The 11,076-nt window shown below is 40.9% G+C and overlaps 1 long non-coding RNA gene across 1 annotated transcript; it reads left to right on the top strand.

Annotated features, from left to right (window-relative positions):
- Positions 1-10,040: 10,040 nt before the first annotated feature.
- LOC147438334 (uncharacterized) lies at positions 10,041-10,682 on the top strand. Its single transcript, XR_015184751.1, has 3 exons — positions 10,041-10,159; positions 10,257-10,358; positions 10,460-10,682. It is a non-coding gene; the product is annotated as an uncharacterized LOC147438334 (long non-coding RNA).
- Positions 10,683-11,076: the final 394 nt, after the last annotated feature.

The raw sequence follows: 11,076 nt of genomic DNA, 5'->3' as shown, positions 1-11,076 counted from the left end.
GTCTTCATCAGGATGAATCTGACATATGTATACAACTATCATAAATTCTTTGTGTTCCATGGATTTTTGCTCCAAGATTTGTATTCTCACTTCCTCGTAAGACTGCTCTACTACTTGTTGCTTCTCACTTCTAGTTCTCTCGGTATATGAAATTTTCTTAGCATCTCATTGGTTAGTGGAAAATGGTATTTTCTTAATCTACATCCACTAATCCAGTTGGTCGTGATATCTCCATCCAAAGTGGCAAGCCTTACAAACCCACTAGGTGAGACATCTTTAATGACATCTTTAATGACAAATGGTCCATTTCCTTTCTATTAAATTTTTTGGATATGCTACTTCAAGGAGTATACTAAAACAAGGTCCCATTTTGTGAACTCTCTTGTCATCAAGAAGAATCGTTTTATTTTCTTATTTGAGCATAAATGTGTGCAATGGATGACTATCGTTTTATTTTCTTATTTGAGCATAAACGTGTGCAATGGATGACAACCATTGCCCATCTAACTTTTCTACTTTCTTCTATTGTCTATAAAAATTCATGCCCCGTCCATTTGATTGCTTTATCACTCGTACAGTAGGCAATAGGAACTCCATAAGCAATATAGGATCTTGTCCTCAAAATAAATTGACTAGTCATATGCAAAACAATCATATATGCAACTTTATAAGCCCATAATGCTGGGTACAGTTGCATCTCCCACTCCGTCCTTCTTGAACTGACTATTTTGGTTAAAATTGAGCTTAAAATCTTGTTGATATGCTTGGCTCAAGCCATATCTTGTAAAGGCATACTCATACGCGAACAAACCTATCAATTGTGCATCGCTGTTTCTCACAGACTTTCTTCAACCCACTTTGTCCAATATTCCACAAATACAATAATGTACTTGTGGACTATTGGACAAAGGGCTCTTGTATGCGAGTGGTTGAATGGGCCTCGTAACATCAATTCCCATTTGGAAAATGTTCTTGCCCCTGCCATGGGTCTTAATGGCATACTATCTTGTCTTTGTGGGGTTTTTACCTTTTGGAAAACATTACAACATTTAATATACTCTTTCACACTTGAAAATAAGGTAGGCAACTACATTCTAGCCATCATGATTGATCTTGCTTTTGCATTAGTGAAAAAATGTCCTCCGTCTAATTTTTCTTGTGCTTGCTCTACTAGTTTGTTGGTCCTTATCTCCCCTTTTCATCTATTCTCTAATACGAGCATAGTTTTGAGCCTCATTCTCAATTTCTCTTTGTCTACGCTTTTTGTAGAGTTAAGGAGGGTAGATCAATGTGCCATTCATGGTAATGGCATGCTTGGAGTGGTTGGTGTAGGGCTTGAGACATAGATATCTGCACAAAAGAATATAAGTAAAATAGACCGATTGTTACACACACATAAGTTACTTGTTTACACACACCTCTTGCTTTCAAAAGGCACACACATGCTCCACATGACTTCTAGACTAGGGGGTTTTTCTATGGGTGTGAGGTGCAAAAAAATTCACAACCCCAACAACCCTTCCCTTGTGGGTTTTGTAGTGTAGCACTCACACAAAACATCTTGCCCTCAAAACAAACCAAAGGGTAGGTACACAAGTTGCCTCCCATTGACACAGAGGGTGTAGGCACTCAAAACCTCCTCTGGAACAAAGTAGGGTATGGAAAATAAGATCTCCCAAACAGAAGATGAGATCACATAAATCCTCCCCTACAACACAAATGAGGTATGAGGAATACACAAACTGAGTGCTTTCATAATATGTTGTCGGTGAAGACAACCCCAAGGTGACCTTTGCTTTTTATGTTTTCATCATCCTTGTCGAAGTCATCTGAGTTTTCACAAGATGCCATGTTGATTTTACCTTTTCCCTTGTGTTTGTAAAGTGATTGTTGTTGCTTGAAGTGCTTGGTGGTTTGGATGGATATCTACAATATTTGTTTGAGTGGTTGGTTTGTCCACAATTCTTACAAGGGTTGATAGAAAAACTACCTTAATAGAGATGGTTGTCCCTGCCACAATGTGTACAACTGAGGTTCTTTTTGAATATACCTTTCTTTGAAGAACATTTCTACAATATAAGATCCTCCATTTGTGGTGCTATTAGTGCCTTTTATCTTTTTTTTTTCAAGATCCTGTAAAGAGTTTATGACATCCTCAAGAGAGGGCATGGGATCCTTCTCTTTGAGTACAATCACAATTTGTCCATACACTTCATCAGGGAGCGCTTTGAGAAGCATTGCTACTTGATCGTCTTTGTCAAAAGCACATTGGATGTAGGTGAGTTTTGTGCATATCCTCTTAAGCCTTTTGACTAATCATGCAATGTCTTCATTAGGTTCCATGCTTAGGCTATTCCATTTTTAAAGAAATTTTTGAGTGTTTGGCTTTTGCTCAAAAAATTTGCTCTTATATGTTCCAAACATCAATTGCAATAGTGCAAGAATCCAAGAAGTGCACATAGTTGTCATCTAGAGATGTGAGTAGAATGCCAAGTGCTTGTTCATTCAGTGTTCAATAATGTGCCTGTGAAGCACGTGTTTTTCGTTTCTCACCCTGTTCAAGTGGCTTGAAGATAGACCATATGGTTTTTTTCGTGAGATATACCTTGATCTTTGTCTACCAAGTGTGAAAATCTTGCCCGTTAAATTTGTCGATGTTTTTCTCCTTCCCCATGATGGTGTGTCTTAAAGTGAAGTGAGAGGAAGGTCTTACCCGAAATATTTGGGTAGTGTCTAATCCTTGTGTCAGTTCATATATCAATTGCTCAAGAAAATTACAATTGTTTTTGCCAAGTGTGAAGTCACTCTTCACTACTGTGGAGCACCTCTTTACAAAGCTTGGAGAAGTTCAATGCTCAAGATGCTAGGAAGATTCTATGCCCTTGGTGTGTTAGGCCTTGATCCTGTCAATGTTTGAAGTAAGTGATGTGATATAGCTATGTGCTTATGTACAATGAAAAATCACACCCAAGAAAAAAATAATGTCGTCACCACAAAAAATTATAATTGTTGGGGATAAGGGTGGGCACCGTGGGAAAAGTAGCCAAGGCGTTGGGCTAGCTTGAAAGCTGGATTTTAGGGTTAATCTTGAAGTGTGAACCTATTCCAATGAAGGAATATTGCACGACCAATTTTCAGCAGAACCAGGGGTGATATTAGTTGTTGGAGTCGGTAGTAAGCGAAGATGACAAGGGGAGAAGTGAGCAAGACGGCTTCATGGTGGGCTTGCTTTTCTTAGGAAGTTCTCGGCAAATTTATTGCAGTGAGATACTGACAAGCACCGAGTAGTGTTTTTGTTTGTTGGTAGGCTTGTGCCAAGAACTAGGGTCGAGCTTGGTAGATAAGGTTGAAGACACCAAGAACAAGGCTGCTTCTGGAACTGAGAGCCCGAAGGACACATTGTCGTCAGCCAAAAGGCAGAGCAGGAAGGCAAGGCATCACGGGTGATGCAATTAAGGTGTAGGGAATGGTCGTACATTGACCATTCCCGTTAATCATGGGCGATTGACGGAGGTTGGGAGCCCTTGATTACGGGAATGGTCTGTGCATGACCATTCCCGACTGTCAATGGTCATGGGAGAGGGGGGCCAACACACTTCCTGCAAAGGGTGACAGTCAGACAGATGACAAATTCCACGTACTGATGTGGCAGCTGCAGAGGCAATTTTGCCTAGCTCATTACGAGGGTTGACGTGTCAAAGCAGGTCGCATTCCGCCTGCTGATATGGGAAGAAATCATTGTTTTCATGGCTTATATTACTATTGTTGATGTGGCGTGCATCCGTGGACTGCAAGGCCAACTTTTGCAGGAGAAAGTACAGTAGATTGACGGCTCAGAGAGCTCGCCCCCCGCCCCACGACCTTGACGGACAAGGAGGTGATGGGCACAAAGGTAAGCATATATAGATGGTGGGGTTGACGCAGGTGAGCTGAAAGGGCTACAGATGGGCAAGTGCAGTTGATGAAGAAGCAGTGTGGGCCGAGGGGTGCTGGCCGTGACAAAGAGCTAAACCCACAAAAATTAAACTCGAGAGGGCTGGAGCAATGGACGAGGAGGTGTGCAAGGTTGCGTAGTTGCATAGAGAGTTGCAGCTGGGAGCTATGACAGATGGTGGGGTGTCTTTCAGGAAGGGTGGAGCATCATAGTTGCACTTGGGACTCTGGTCTACCTAGAAGTAGGCTGAATCAACACGAGATGCTAAGCGCTGAGTTGCGTTAACAACAGATTAGCAAAACTCTGGTCGCACCTTGGGTACACACTGCCCTGCTGAAAAGCGAAACTGGGGCGAAACTAGGGATCACTCCCTCATTGATTGACAGTCACGTTGGTTTGATCCCCCCCCCCCAAAAAAAAAAAAGCTTAAACCCCCCTTTTTCTAAAGTGCTAGTAGTGCTACCATGTACATTCCACTTCCCTGCTGAAAAGCAAAACTGGGGATCACTCCCGCATTGGTTGGAGATGGCGACGATCACGTTGGTTTGATGCCCTCCAAAAAAATAGCTAAAATCCCCCCCTTTTCTAAAGTGCTAGTGGCACTAACATGCACATTCCACTTCCCTGCCTTCATTGTAGGAAATCCCAAATGTGGAGAACCCACTCTCCCCATTGCCCTGAGTGCGACACAGCTCTAAGAGGAGCATGAAGCTGCTACGCAGACGGGGTAGGTGAATGAGCACCTCGTGGATGTAGAGGATGTGTTATAGAAGGTGTGTGCAACCATCCTTGACTATCATAAATGATGGGCAACAAATTGATCCATTGTCCACTTTAGAAGTCCCCCCCCCACCCCCCCCTTCAAAACACACACACACACACACAAAATTTTAGGTGATAGATTCCAAATTAAACTCTTGAAGGCTCAAATCAAAGCTACAATCAGAGAGCTTCATGCAGACACACTTTAATGCAAAACAATGAGGATTTTGATTATCGGCAAAAATAAAAAAACAATGACGAGAAAAAAAGAAAATTACAAAATGTTAATTTCATCAACTAGTGCGTGCACAAGGGCGGAATTGAAGCAAATTGCATGCTAATGAGGCACAAAATCTAACATAGTGAGGATGCTTAGGATCTGATAGGTTAGGAAATTCTAATCTAAGCCATGCTCGTATACCAATTATAGAGTTAAGGAGGGTAGATTAGTGTGCCATTGATGGTAATGGCATGCTTGGAGTGATTAGTGTAGGGCTTGAGAGAGAGAGATAATTGCAACATAGAATAGACGCAAAGTAGGTTGATTGTGATACACACACTTTACTTGCGTACACACACCTCTTGCCTTCATAAAGGCACACACATGCTACACATGACTTCTATACCAGGGGGTTTTCCTATGGGTGTGAGGTGCGACAAAATCCACAACCCCAACACTTTCTCCTCGTTTTAGGAAAGGTTTTACTCAAAAGGTATTCTTCTGAACACTATCCCCATTTTGGTATAACCATGATTTGAAATAGTGTGGTAGATAGTATTGGAGATACCTTGTGCATTGTTCTCAATTCTCAACAAATTTATGGATATCGATTTTCATAGATGACTATCTAATCTTTTGTAAAGTGCATACCTATGACCGTCTTATGAGATTGGCTCAAATAGAGGCTCGGTTCTCTAGGTTTTATAAAAAATCATGATTCCATCAAGACTTTTCCTATATGATCATTTGGCTAGCAATATGTACATTGTTGATTTCTCAATGATACTAGGGTTTAATGGAATAGGAATATACATACCAAATTCTCCCTTATTGGTTGTTGAACTTCAATCTTCCTATCTTGTAGACTTCTTGTAATGGCATGGTATATTTTTAGCATCACGCAATGTCTAATTTCATTTCTAAAATCCTTTTAAAGTATTTTCCAACCCCTTATATTTGGCTTTATGCTCCATTTTTGACAATTGTGGCTCTTCTTCAACCTCATTTTTCCTTTAGTTTTTTCTTTTTGTCTTTGACATTTTCTTGTTCAGTTTCTTTTGAGGTTCATTGACTTGAGACAAATAGCCACCACTTATTTTTTCTTTCACGCAACCATCAGCCTTCTGAGCCACTTGAAGTGACTACATTCCCTTTGATCGTATCATAAAATGCAGCTTTGACCTCTTGGTATTGCTCAAGCAAGTCATTAACAAAAATCTTCAAGGTTTATCCTTGTTATTGAGGCAATTTTCCTGATGTATATGTAATCATAACCCAATCTTGAATCATTTACAATTGTCGCATAGTGGTCTCATCGTTATTATGTTATAATTGAATTTCTTTCCAAAATCCATAATAGCAAATGTAAGCTGGTAGTCAATACCACATGAAATTACTTTAGCTCCCTCTAACAATCCCATTTATTTCTCCACATGTCCTCTTCAAGTTGTAATTTTGTTCTTGTTTTTTTCATGATTGTTTTTTTTTCCAAGGTTCACAAAATTATTTAATAGCAATCAGAATACCCAATCGACTATCGAGTATGAACATGGATTTAAACCTAACAAGCTCTACAGGTAAAGTGGTGTTGCCCTATTCACCCTCGCAATAGTCTCCTACCTTGTTCACTGGAAGATGTTTTACAGCTTGTTCCACAGACTATTCTTGCCTCAATTTCTCAATGTGCTTTTCAGTTAGATTTTTAGAATTTTGTGCTAGTCACTCCAACGTTAAGGTCTGATGTTTAGCAATTCTCCAAGTTGATTTCAACATATTAAAATGCAAGTTCTCAACAAATTTATTTTTTGGCTTTGAGAACATTGTGGCCTTGCAACATAATGACTGTTCTTTGTGCAAGTCACTCCAACGGTAAGGTTTAAGCCTCAAGAATTATCCAAGTTGATTTTAGTGGACATATTGAAATGCCAGCTCTCAACATATATATATTTGCCTTTGAGACTTTGTGGCCTTGCAACATAAGGAATGTTCTTCATGTTCACCCAAATATGAAGGTAGGGTATTTAGACTATTGGATTTTGAATTCTTCGATCTCTCCAAACCCCAATCTCCATAGAAGGATTGCATATCCACCTCCATGGGTAGATGAAAAACTCTTCACAAGGAGACAATCCTTAAGTCTAACTTTCATCATTAGGATCTCTCATAGTGTGTCAAAAGAATTTTTTTCTAATCAATTTTTTGTATCTAGCACACCAAGAGTTGGTTCCGTTGTTGTGAGCTATGGTTTTGCTTCTTCCTCTTTGTCCACTCTCTCACTGGTAATTTTCTCTGCTAAAGGTGGTGATGGTTTTTTCTTCTATATATCCAAAAGTTCTTGCGTAATATGTACTAGGTTTTGGTATTCTTTTAGTTTAGCTTGTCTCTAGCTTGGGGTCTGGGTAATGTTTCTATTTGTTTTAGCAAGATTAATTAAAGGGCAAGTTTTCATCGATACAATAGCTAGATTAAATATGGCTATCATTTGGTGGCCAATCCTATTTTGAGACGTGAAAGAGTACGTTAAAGATTGTGATGTAAGCTTGACAAAGGAAAAAATGCCGCAAAGATGAGATAGTGTGCCATTGAGACACCTTATGGGAGAAAAATAATTTTCCAAATGGGGCATTGATTTGTAGGACCCATTCAACTATCGGAATATAAGAGCAAGTCTCAATACATTATTGTAGCCACAAATTATTTGACAAAGTGGACTAACGCAAAACACTACAAGAGGCTCTTCACATTAGCGACGCTCACACAGCGACGCTCAAAAAAAAAAATTCCCGGCGTCGCTATGAGCGTCGCTATAAGCGTCGCAAATTTCTTTGTAAATTTGCGACGCTCATAGCGACGCTTATAGCGACGCTCATAGCGACGCCAGCTGGGGTAAAAAAAATAACCGAGCGCGCCCAAAAACTCAGATCTCAGATCTGAGTTTTTCGGCGCCCTCAAGCAAAGAGCAGGTAACGCTCTCCCTCACTCTCTCTCTCTCTCTCTCTCTCTCTTTTTCTTTTACACACACACACACACACACACACACACACACACACACACACACACGAGGAGAGGAAGGAGAGCCAGGTATGCTCCTTCCCTCTCCTCATTCTCATGTTCCCTTCCCCTCTTTCTCTCTCCCTCTCTCTCTCTCTCACACACACACATACACACACACACATAGTGTTTTTGAGAGAGAGAGAGAGAGAGAGAGAGCGAGAGAGAGTGCAAAAACGCACACACATACATAAACAAAGAATGCACACACACATTGAGAGAGAAAAAGAGAGAGAGAACATGCATAAACAAAAAACGCACGCATTGAGAGAGGAAAAGAGAGAGAGAACATGCATAAACAAAAAACGCACACATTGAGAGAGGAAAAGAGAAAGAAAACATGCATACGATCCAAAAAAACGCACACACATTGAAAGAGAAAGAAAGAGAAACTAAGGGAGCGTCGTAGGAAACTAATTAAAATTAAAAGACCTAAAGATCTAGCCGACGAGGAGTTGAACTGAAGACCTATTATTCAAGAGAGAAATGGCATAATCAATCTATCATACTTGGCATGGGTGATAGAAAGGTTATACCATTTATCTCTTTTTATTGGCACACACATCCACACACGCGCACACACACAGGAAGAAGAGAGTTATAACGTCGTAGGAAACTATCTTAAAAGACGTTAAAGATTAGGTTATATGTAGACTTACATTAAATTAGATTTAGGTTTATTTTTAACTAGATTTACGTTTATTTAAGCTAGATTTAGATTTACGTTATATTAGATTAGATGCGGGTCTCCATAGACTGCGATGCCTGCATGAAGCGGGTGAAGAAAGCCCTCAATGGAATATAGGGTATTGCTGCCTTCACTCATGGTGGGCTCCGTCGATCCAAAAGTACTGGTGAAATGTCTTCAGAAGATAGGGAAGAAGGTGGATCTTCAGGGCGGCAAGAGTCACTACATCCCCGACACAATGACCATCTAGACAACCTCTAGTCATTAGACTTACGTTAAATTAGATTTAGCTTTATTTTTAGTTAGATTTACGTTTATTTAGATTTACGCTTATTTACGTTAGATCGAGTCCACGCAAGAATTACTTACGGTTTAGGGTTTAGAGTTAAACGAACAGTGAAAAGATCTACTGTGAAAAGATGTTAAGATGAAGTGAAGTGCTACAGCTAGAGAAGAGGCAAAGGGATTTTGTCCACTACATGCAGTATCATGTAGACGTGGGTGTCTAGATTTCTTGTACCCACAAATATAGGTATTGACCAATAAAGACGAGATTATAACCCGGTGGTTCTGATCTCCGTGCACCTCTAGACCGAGGTGTGCGGGGATTGGACATGACTAGAGAATGTGAGGTAAAGAGAGAGAGAGAGAGAGAGAGAGAGAGAGAGAGAGAGAAAGAGAGATAAGACGAAGAATGCCAATAGAATATTAAATTTGTTGTCCAGGTTATAAGTTTTTTATCCTCATTATGAGTAGCGACGAGGATGTGGGACCGTCCAACCGAAACACCTATCTCTCAACGAGGGTCTTATGTCCTTGTAATCAATGCAAGCATGCTGTGCAACGGACAAGACGTGTTTCTTTGCAGCACGTTCGCGAATTTGGCGAGTTCGATCCATCTATTATAGATCGAGTTGTTGCCAATTATAACTCGTCGGACTCTGACGCTGGCCAACAAGCAGCAATCTTGCAACCCAATAAACGTATTCGCAGGCGCTTTGGGACCCCTGCCGGGACACCCAGGTTCACGCGTCACCGGCCAGAGGGCTTGCCTTACTTCGTCGACATCAGCGGCGGCATCATCATGGATGATGACGGCAAGAAGGTGATCTCGCGCATGCGTGGTCTTTGCTCTCAGCTGTTTAGACACTATATACTAAACAAATGGAGTGAAGTACCAAGTGATTTAAAAAACAGAGTCATCAGCATACTTCATGATGAGTTTCCCGTTCCAACACGGGATCAGCGCTTCAATGAAGACCTGATGAAGATTCGAATGCGCGAATACTGCAAACACAAGCGTTCCGAAGTGCAAAAAGCAATCAAGAATGGGTGGAATAGGCCAGATTGGCTGGCCAAAGAAGATTGGAAGAATGCGAAGAAAGCAGCGCGCGAGAATCCCGACAAGTGGAAGCAACAAAAGGATGCAGCCAGAGCGCGAGTAGAGGCAGGGAGCTCGCACCACTTGGGGAGCGGTGGATGGGCATCATTTGAGGCCGATTTTGTAAGTCTTTTCACATTGCTCTTTATGCATGTTCGATAGTTTAGGGTTTATGAGTTTTTTAGTTCTAACATAATGAAATCTTTGTATGTTTTGACAGTGGTCGATGACAGGACGTGATCCCACACCGTACGAGCGCGAGTACGCAGGCAGGAAGGGCTTAAACGCCCTGATGGACATTCTCAGTTCTCGCGGCGGCATGGTTAGTATTAGGGTTTACTCTTTTTTATTTTTTGTATTGTTTTATAAATGTCGTTATATGTTTATATTTACTGAAAACTGTCTTATTGTCTTTTTTTGCAGAATCCGACAGATACGCCGCTTGGACGCGATGAGACGTCTGATTAGACGACGTCAGTTTAGCCGTAGTTAGATAGCATTAGTTTAGGGTTTCTCATAGCTTATGTATCATGAGACGGATTTTATACGTCTTTTTGAACCATGTATATTATTACATTTGTCACCGCAATTCCTTTTGCCAATCAATTCTTTATGCCTATGATGTTGTACAATTGTCATTATTACATTTGCCAATCAATTCAGTTTGTCTATGATGTGTACAATTGTCAATTTTGCAAACAATGCGTCTTGTGGGTGACTATTTTGGGTCTATTATTTACCTTTGCACTTTTTTAAAAAAGTGAATCAAGTACAATATGGTTGATGGGTGGCAGGGCATTCAATGCCCTACCACCAAAAAAATATTCTCTCAGGCGTCGCTATAAGCGTCGCTATTTATGGCTCTGTAGCGTCGCTATATGCGTCGCTATACTCTTCTGTGAGAGCGTCGCTATCTGCGTCGCTATAGGCATCGCTATGAGCGTCGCTATATAGCGACGCTCATAGCGACGCCTATAGCGACGCCTATAGCGACGCAGATAGCGACGCTCTCGTAGCGACGCTTTTAGCGACGATTATAG

Source organism: Adiantum capillus-veneris, chromosome 17, assembly GCF_014529385.1.
Source record: "Adiantum capillus-veneris isolate H3 chromosome 17, ASM1452938v2, whole genome shotgun sequence".
In the NCBI taxonomy this organism is placed as follows: Eukaryota; Viridiplantae; Streptophyta; class Polypodiopsida; order Polypodiales; family Pteridaceae; genus Adiantum; species Adiantum capillus-veneris.
The sequence above is the reverse complement of the archived record's forward strand: the minus strand, read 5'-3'. Positions and strand labels throughout refer to the sequence as shown.